Genomic DNA, 7,956 nt, shown 5'->3' on the forward strand with positions numbered 1-7,956 from the left:
TCTTTCTTCCATTCTATTCTTTAGCTCCCTTATCGAAGATTAGATGGCTGTAGGTCTGTAGGTTCATTTCTGGGTTTTCAATTCTATTCCATTGGTCCTGAGGTGCCAATGCATTCTTAAAGCAGCTCAGTGAGCAATAAAAGAAAAGTGAGTAAATTATTGCAGGATAAAGAATATGAGCAAAATGATTAGGTCCCATGGTTTCCCTTATTTGTAATGTCTAGTATATGTATGAGTCAAGCGGAAAAGATCAGATAATGTGATGTCAGGAAAATGAACCCTTAGATGTGTATTTTAATGTTTTTTTCTTTCATGCATGTGTTTCTAATGCATTTATAAGATTATCTCTTTGCTATATTTGATGTCAGTATAACTTGTGGAGGAGATGGGGAAAAACCAGTTGTTTAAGGATACAGGTGGACCTGTTGCAACAATGAGAAGTACAAGTTGTCATGTCCAAAATGAGCTTTACAATGTTGGTGCGGGGGTGGGGGGTGGGGAGGGGGAAGGAGAAGGATGGGGACTGGGGAGGGAGGGGGGAGGCTGGGAAGTGATGTGATGGGTAAACAAAGGAGGAGGCTTCAGTGCATGGTAAGAAATGTACGCATTATCCTGCCCATGCAATTGTAACCCCTCTGTACAGTATGTTCACAAATAAAATAAAATAAAATTAAAAAAAAAGAATATGAGCAAAATGAGAATTTAGTAAAGAGCTCAAAACTATTTTTTAAGTATTCTGGAGCTATTTTCTATTCAGTCATGGAAGAGAAAAATTCTATAGAGAACTTCACCACAAGACCTGAATAGGAAGCAGAAAGGATAGGAAAAGTCAAAGACACATCATTTGAAATTATTCAGACAGACAAGAGAAAAGAAAAAAATGAATGAAGAAAAGCTGCATAATTTAAGCAAAACAATACATGCATTTTGAGTGTCCCGAAAGGAGAGGCAAAAGAGAAAGTAAAGTGTATTAATACCTGGAAACTAAATGCCACATTTCTGAGTAAACAACCAGGGAAAATAATTATCAGCGAAAACACAGAACAACTATCTTAAGATAAAAATGTAAGCATCGTTATACCAAAACTATGGCATACTGTAAGAAGGAAGTTTATAGGGAGGTGGGACTAGAGGATTATGATTTAAGGCCAACCTGGGTACAAAACTTTACAAGACTCCTTATTACTCAATGATGGAGTACAATGGCCTACACTTGTTATCCCAGATGTGAGCTTGTCATCCCCAATGATATAGGGAACACAAATAAAAGGATCATGGCCCAAGCAGCCCAGACAAAAAGGGGCTGGAGGCATGGCCCAGATGGTGGATCTATTGCCCTGCAAGTACAAATTCCCCAATACTGAGAAAAATAGAGAAAAATATATGCACATATGAAATCATCCCATTTGAAAATAGATGAGAAGAATGTAAAACCAGTTTTGTCTAGGGTATGGATACTAGTGTGGGGAAAAGGAGGATGGATATGGATAAAGAGGGCAAAAGCTGGAGAATATAGTTGAAATACTTTATTTATATACATGAAAGTGTAATAACAAGGCCTGGTATGATTGTTTTGGAATGGAGGGATTAGAGAGAATGATGGAGGATTTGAGGCTCAGGAAGGTACATTGTCTGAATGTATGGACATGCCAAAATGGAACCTCTTCGTACAAATATATGATGCTAATAAAAGAACAGAAATAAGTGAAATAAGACTAGGAAAGTAGTAGAAAAAATCAATGAAATAAAAGTTTTTTTTAAATAAATAAATGAAATGGACAAGTCTGCAGGTAGATTAAGCAAAAATAAGAAAAAAAAAGCTAAAATCAAAAAATAAAAATAGGTGACACTCTGATAGATCCCATCAAAATAGAAAGGATCATTCATAAGAAACTGCTAGCAGAAATTACATACTGACAAGTTTGGCAAACTGTGACCTGAGATTGTTCAGTTGTACGATTTGAATGGTGCAAAGCAGAAGTAGTTTATCCTCTTCCTCCTCCACCTCCTCCTCCTCCTCATCTTCCAACTCCTCTTCCTTTTTTTCGCCTCTGTTGCTATTGCTGCTGCTGCTGCTGCTTGTTTTATTCTTCTTGCACTTGCTCCTTTTTTCCTTTTGCCCATCTTCCTTTTTTGGATACAGTGTCTCAGTATGTAGCACAGACTAGCTGTGAGCTTATGATCTTCCTGCCTCAGTTGCTTGAGTAGTGGGAATTACACGCGTGTATCACCACACATAGCATAGAAATATTCCTCATGGCCCAAATCGTGTAAGGATGGGAAGTCTGTACATCTATTCTTCTCAAACTTTTTACTATGGGAACATTTGCAGACCTCGTCCACCATGGAGGAAGGAGTAATTCAGGTGAAATGAAACTATCTCTTACCCTCTTCAATATACCGATACTCAGATGTTTTGTCTGGTTTAATTTGCTGCTGTATTTTCTGAGGCGCACACACACACACACACACACACACACACACACACACACACACACACACACACACATACACACAATCATTTTATGTGAAGTATGGTCCTCTAACTGGACTATAGAGAATTAAGCAGTTTAAATATAGTCTAAATTCCTTCAAATGGGGGCCATTTTTTTTCTTCCCATACTTCTTGGACTACTAAGTTTCAAGGTAACGTGGCATTTTCCTTGGATCTATTTCCTTTTCCCCTTTGAATGACCTTTGAAGGTTCTTCCATTAAACTATTCACAATACCCTCCCTGTTGCAGTCATCTACCTAGAGACACCTCTTGTTCCTTGAGTGTTTTAACTTCCATTTCATTGTGATTTTTTTTAAGTCAACATTACTTTCTCTCACATACTTCAGATTTCACTCCATGTAAGAAATTGTAAACAGCACTTTGCATGTACCCTCAGGAGTCTTTCTCTCTCTTTTACTAGCCTAGAAGTCAGGATTTAAACTTAATCAGACTAATTCCAATGTTTGAGCTCTTAATCACTATAATATACATATATTATCTCATTTGAATCTTACAAAACACCTGTAAGTTTAAAAAAAAAAAAAGAAGCTGGGAAATAAGAATAAAATCTTTCAGGATTAGTAAGTAATAGAGCATTATTTAAACTCTATCTATGCCAGAGCATAAACAGCTGAATTTATCTGGGATAAAATCGATTCTGGGGCCATGTCATGTGTGTCTCCGTGATCATGTCTTGTCTCCTGGCTCATCTCCGGTCATCATGGCATCCCAATTTATCTCTCCATTGAAGCTGAATTGGCTTGTTGGTATTGTTTTGTTATTTCTTTCTTCTTTAGCATGTTTCCTAGCTGTTTTATGTGTATTTGTGTGCTGCAGGCCTTTGTAACAACCGGCTGCTTGCAGCCTGTTAACTGTATAATAAAGACTCCAATATTCTATATTTCAAAAAAAATCGATTCTGGTTCATTTCACTGAAAATTCACAACCATTTTTTTTTTGCTGGTGATCTTGATTTATATTGTACTGAGACCATAGAAGCAATCAGCAACAATTTTGTCCAGCAGCCTAATACCACCTTGACCACACAGTCTGCATGAATAGCCACATAACTTCTCCCTAATTCAAATTTGTGCTTCCATGCACATTTATACTCTCCCTGTTCATTAGGTCCTCAACCCAGTGATTTTCTTTGTCTCTGCTATATCACTAGGCTTTCTTTCTCAACAAGTTATCTTCGGTCCTGTAATTTCTACTGTCCTGCTTCTTTAGTATTTCAGTTCTCTTTCTCTGCAATGGAATCCTTCAAAAGAGTCATCCAGGCCAGTGTTATTTAGGCCCTCCCTTCCTATTTTTCTCTTGTTCTCATAGCTCACTCCACATATGGTAACTCCTTCCTTCTTAATATAATTTCATGTCACTTCAACATGAACATTTTAAGTTCTATTTCTACCACTGTGCTTGACATCTTCTACATTAAACTTTTCTTTTTAAAATCTACATTCCTTTCTTTAGTTACATGACTTAGTCTGAAGATTTGAGAAAAAAAATTCCATGCTGCTTACTGTTCCAGAAAAAAGTTCTCAGCCATCTTTGACTTCTTGCTTTGTTACACATGGATTATTCAGTGACGTGGAGCTCCCTTGGCTCTTCTTCAAACGTACAATAATAATCTAGAACTTCACTTTGTCTTTAAAAAAAATCTTTAACAGTTGTTCAAAGGAGTTGCCATTCAACAAAGTAGTGTATCAATGCAATGCATCTTGATCCATATCACCCCTTTCATCATTCTCCACATCCCTCCCAAAATCACCTCTCCCCTCAACTTTTTTGATTTGGCAGAATATGCAATAAATTTCATGGCAGCCTTTCTCCCTTCCTCCCTTAATTTGCCTACCTTCTCCTCTTGATGTTACCTCCCACCCCCGCTTCTGAATAACCATTTCTTGGTGTTTGTTTTGTTGGACTATTAGCCTTTCTAAGGAATTACATTGTTTTGTTGGACTGTGAGTTAGCCTTTCTAAGGAACATCGTTTGAGTTTTACTTCCCTCATTTCTACCAGTCTAATGAAGGGCAATGAAATCTATCAGCTGCATTATTGCTATAACCTGGCACCTTTTCCCCTTGGCTTTATATTTGTCCAGTTACAAATCATCCTCAACATGACAGCCAAATTATTGATTTGTTCAAAATCAGTAGTGTTCCATGAGCTACAGAGTAAAAATCTAAAATTCTACTGTCTTCGTTTATCCTTGAATGAGAAATTTTAAATAAGAAGTAATTACTTTCAGAGGTCTACAGAGTAGGAAGGGTAAGATCAAAGTTCTGGTTAGTGTTGCTTTCTGTTTCCAAGATGTCACCGTGTTGCTGTGTCTTCACAAGTCTGAAAGGTAGGAAGGACAATAAGGCCTCTCCATTTCCTGCAGTACTTTCGCTCTCACTACTTAATACACCTTATGAGGTCTCTTGTCACTTCTTTTATTTATTTATTTTTTTATTGTGAAAATACTGTACAGAGGGGTTACAATTACATGAGCAAGATGAGTACATTTCTTATCAAGCATTGTAGCCTCCTCCTTTGTTTCCCCTTCCCATCCCTTCCCATCCCCCTACTACCCCCCCAATCCTCTCTGCTCCTCCTCCCCCCCACCAAAGTTGAAAGTTCATTTTCAACATAATGACTTGTACTTCTCATTGTTGCAATGGGTCCACCTGTATCCCTATTTCTTTTTTTTTTTTAATTTTATTTTATTTGAGAACATACTGTACAGAGGGACTACAATTACATGGGCAGGATAATGCATACATTTCTTACCAAGCATTGCAGCCTCCTCCTTTGTTTACCCTTCACCTCCCTTCCCAGCCTCCCCCCTCCCCCCACCAAATTATACCCCCCCCACACACCGACATTGTTAAGTTGGTTTTGACATGACATTTTGTACTTCTCATTGTTGCAACAGGTCCACCTGAATCCTTAAACGACTTGTTTGTCCCCATCTCCTCCACATGTTATACTGACATCAAATATAGTGAAAGCGGGGGTTACACTGTGGGGGAGGGACATACAAAGCAACAAAGAAATAATCTTATAAATGCGTTAGAAACATATGCATGAAAGAAACGAAAACATTAAAATACATATTTAAGGGTTCATTTTCCTAACATCACATTATCTGACCTTTTCCGCTTGACTCATACCTATACTAGATATTGCAAATAAGGGAAACCATGGGACCTATGCTTCTTTGGGCCTGGCTTACTTCACTTAATATAATTTTTTCCAAACCTTTCCATTTCCTAACAAATGGGGAAATGTCATTCTTTCTGATGGAGGCATAGAATTCCATTGTGTATATATACCACATTTTCTTGATCCATTCATCTACTGAGGGGCATCTGGGTTGGTTCCATATCTTAGTTATGGTAAATAATGCTGCAACAACTCCCCAATAAATAAGTGGGCGAAAGACTTAAAGAGAAGCTTCTCTGAAGAAGAAAGAAGGATGGCCAATAGACACATGAAGAAATGTTCAACATCCCTAGCCATAAAAGAAATGCAAATCAAAACAACATTGAGATATCACCTCACTCCAGTTAGAACAGCAAAAATCAAGAACTCTAACAACAGATGCTGGAGGGGATGTGGACAGAAAGGAACCTTACTTCATTGTTGGTGGGAATGTAAACTTGTTCAACCACTTTGGAAAGCAGTATGGAGGTTCCTCAAAAGACTTCACATAGATCTCCCCTATGATCCAGCAATTCCACTTTTGGGCATTTACCCAAATGTTTACAAACAAGACCACACTAATGTATCCCTATTTCTTAATGCCATCAAAGTGAGGTTTGAATCCCAACATTTAGATTTAGAGTAGGCATACATTTAAATCAGCAACTATGAAGGCTCATATTAACTGGTACATGCTGGCTGGCTCACTGCATTCATTTTCTGTTACTTGATTATTTATTCACTCTGTTCCACAATGGTTTTCTTGTTGGCTCTAAAACACATAAAGCAATCTTTTCTTCTCAGGCATTATCAAGATAATTACCTTGTTCTTTATCCCATTTCCTCCCAATTCTCACATGGCTTTTCCCCATATAATTCATTTCCTAGAAGTGTTACCTTATCCAGGTATATACAAAGCCTTTGCTGCAGTGTCAAAATCTGTAATACTTATAAATATACTAGATATGTACTCATTTTAACCAACTATTGCCACCCCAGTATATGAAACTCATATAAATAGCATATGTTTTGAGGTATTATTACTGTTTTCTACTTAGAATGAGAAATAAGAACAACCCCCCCCCCCCAAAAAAAAGCAAGAAATGCCTATTTGCTACATGAATGAAAAGAGGACTGGAAAAACATCCATTTTAAACAAACTAAATAAAAAAGTTAAAATAATGAAATTATCCATGGCATGAAGTTTTTAAGACTAGAGAGACCATCAGAAATAGTGGTTATGCACAGTTCAAAGTACAATGTGTGAGCCATTATAACTAAATGCCATGAAGACTGCAAGGATGCCTAGCAGGCAAAAAGTCATAGATCCTCCTATAGGAATCTTAGAACAAGATATTCAACAATATATATAAGGGACAAGAAGATTCTGAGAATAACCATAATGTATTTGAAATTATATTCTGATATATGGAAGTTGGGAGGAGTAAGTCAGAACTATAAATTAATTCTTCATAAAACTAGATCTCCTAACACATATGAAATATGATTTGGTGCTTTTCCTTTAAGCACCACAGCTGAAAAATGTCCCATAATGTTAGAATCATACATTGACTATCAGATGAATAATCTAGAAAACTGACAATATGGCCTGGATATTTATAAATCTTTTATTATGGAGCAAAAGTTTGGACACAATCATAACTCATTTAAACCATTAAGAGAAAGAATGAAAACTGAGGCGATCACATTCTCACTACTTTTGTAATAATTTTTTATAAATGAACTTTTTATGCTATGTTTAGACTGTCATGATTGTTTAAGAGTTTTATTCTTTGTAGAACTCTATGCCTTATAGGTTATCTTGCCTGATGTCTATCTTTGGATCTCATCACTACCATCTTGGGCTGATTCCTACTTACTTAGGCAATGATTTGGAATTTGATTGTCTATTTTTTTCCTTTTTTTCCCCCCCTTGTCTCCCCAATCACAATTCAGACTAGGCACAGGCCTGGGCTGAGGTGGAAATGGGTAGGTTTACTCTGCCTCCTCTTTCTATACAGTCAGTGTAAGAACACAGCCTGTGGTAAGCACCCGGAGGCCTGGATTTGATTTTCTTTAATTTCATACCCTTTTACCAGAGTCATTAAGCCTGTGCCAATTCATATCCTGAAAACTGCAGCTTGAACAAGAGTCCCATTCCTGCTCAGAAATGATAGAATATAGGGAGTTTGTAAAAGAGTGTACATAGATATGAGAGACTATCTCCAACTGTCAGTCTTTTTGAGAACCTTGAACTTGTCACACAAAGCAAG

At 37.2% G+C, this 7,956-nt stretch overlaps 1 non-coding gene across 1 annotated transcript; it reads right to left on the bottom strand.

Moving 5' to 3' along the window:
• Positions 1-7,614: 7,614 nt before the first annotated feature.
• On the bottom strand, positions 7,615-7,744 carry LOC138833059 (small nucleolar RNA SNORA51). Its single transcript, XR_011373775.1, has one exon. It is a non-coding gene; the product is annotated as a small nucleolar RNA SNORA51 (small nucleolar RNA).
• Between the last annotated feature and the right edge of the window lie 212 nt (positions 7,745-7,956).

This window comes from Dipodomys merriami, unplaced genomic scaffold, assembly GCF_024711535.1.
Source record: "Dipodomys merriami isolate MVZ:Mamm:240054 unplaced genomic scaffold, mDipMer1.0.p SCAF_20, whole genome shotgun sequence".
Classification (NCBI taxonomy): domain Eukaryota; kingdom Metazoa; phylum Chordata; class Mammalia; order Rodentia; family Heteromyidae; genus Dipodomys; species Dipodomys merriami.